General features: G+C 43.7%; 1 pseudogene; it reads right to left on the reverse strand.

Moving 5' to 3' along the window:
• Positions 1–415: 415 nt before the first annotated feature.
• LOC123239939 lies at positions 416–1,381 on the reverse strand (annotated as a pseudogene).
• Between the last annotated feature and the right edge of the window lie 457 nt (positions 1,382–1,838).

Genomic DNA, 1,838 nt, shown 5'->3' on the forward strand with positions numbered 1-1,838 from the left:
CGTTATGTCTTATTACACCATAATCCTGGCTAATAGCTTTTCAAAACTTTGAGAAAAATCTTAAAAAAGGTTTCACATGTCACCTGAAACTTACAAATTTAACATTATCAAAGAAGGAATGCTTCTACACTCATACAAAGAGCACTAGAAAGAAACAACAATTAAAAAGCTAAGAAACCGTCTCAAAGGCATTTTTTGTGTATGTGTGTTTTTTACAATCCTTCCTCCAAAGGTAATGTTATTAAATGATCCAATCCATTCACAAAATGGCTCTCTGCATCTGCTCTGGTGTCTTCTGCCATATCACTGCATATTTATGCATGACTGAGATAAGAGTTTCCTTAACATTGTTATTTTGATAACCTGAAGCTGTTCTGTTACCTCTGGGCTCTCATCCTCTCCTATTTATACAGTGAAGCCCATGGCAAACAGACAGAAAAGCTCAATATCGGCTCCTCCCTCCATAACCTCCACTTCCCCCACTTCCTCCTGGACCATAGTTTCCTCTACCATATGGTCCCCCATGTTCATGCTACCACCGAAGTTTCAGCTCTTCATTGGACCATAGTTTGAAGGTTGTTGATTATAGTTTCCAAAATCATTGTAGTTCCCACTTCTGTAATTGCCTCCTCCGTAGTAGTCATAACCACCTGGTTGCCATAGCCAGGTCCTCCACCACCATATCCTCCTTTTCCTCCTCCATAACCAGGACTACCTCCAAAATTGCCACCTCCTGGACCTCCTCCGTATCCATTGTCCACCACCACCAAGAGAATCCCCCAAACCAAAGTTTCCTCCTCTTCCGCTGCTAGAGCTCTGAACTTCCTACATCTCTGGTCTAGACAAAGCTTTTCTTACTTCTGCGTTATGGTCGTTGATGGTGTGGTATTTTTGCAATACAATTTTATCCACAGGATCATGATGTTCAAATGTAACAAAACCAAAGCCCCCTCCCTCCCCCTTTTTTTTTACCAGACTGTCTATCTGTAATTATTTCAATGGTATCAATTTTCCCATATTCCTCAAAGTAATCTCTAAGGTGATATTCCTCAGTGTCTTCTTTAATTCCACCAATAAACAGTTTCTTCCCAGTAACATGAGCATCAGGTTTCCCAGATTCCTCTCTGGCTACTACTCTTTTGGGCTCAACCACTCTTTCATCAATTGAATGAGGTCCGGCAGACTTGGCTGCATCCACTTCAGCCATAGATGAAAATGTTACAAAACCGAATCCCCCTGACCTTTTGCTGGCAGGATCCCTCATTATCACACAGTCTGTGCGCTTCCCCCATTGTTCCTAGTTTCTCAAACTCTCCTCCGTGGTCTCAAAGCTCAGGATTCCAATAAACAGTTTGCGGAACTGTTCCTTTTCTGCCTCCATAGCAGCTTCAGTAGCCTCAAGCCAGGGCCCCGCAGCCCAGGGAGATGAGAGGGATCTCCACAGGCGGGCTAGAACTGGACTCGTCCTGTTGCCTGAACGGGGCTGCCGGGACTGCCGTGCTGTGACCCAAGAAACCACACCGCTGCCAGCTGCTGGGCGCAGGATCCGAGGGGGGGCGGGGGAGTGGGGGGGGGCGGGAGCGAAGAGCAAGAGGAGCAGGTGGGAGAGGCGTTGGCTGCTCTGACTCAAAACTAGATCTTAATAATTGGAACAACATTAATTGCTCTTGGTTAGGACGAGCTAACATAATAAAAATGATAATCCTACCCAAATTAATTTACCTATTTAGTGCCATACCTATCAAAATACCAAAAAACTTTCTTACTGAATTAGAAAAAATATAACAAAGTTCATTTGGAAGAACAAAAGATCAAGAATATCAAAGGAACTAATGGAA

Source organism: Gracilinanus agilis, chromosome 3 (assembly GCF_016433145.1).
Source record: "Gracilinanus agilis isolate LMUSP501 chromosome 3, AgileGrace, whole genome shotgun sequence".
Classification (NCBI taxonomy): domain Eukaryota; kingdom Metazoa; phylum Chordata; class Mammalia; order Didelphimorphia; family Didelphidae; genus Gracilinanus; species Gracilinanus agilis.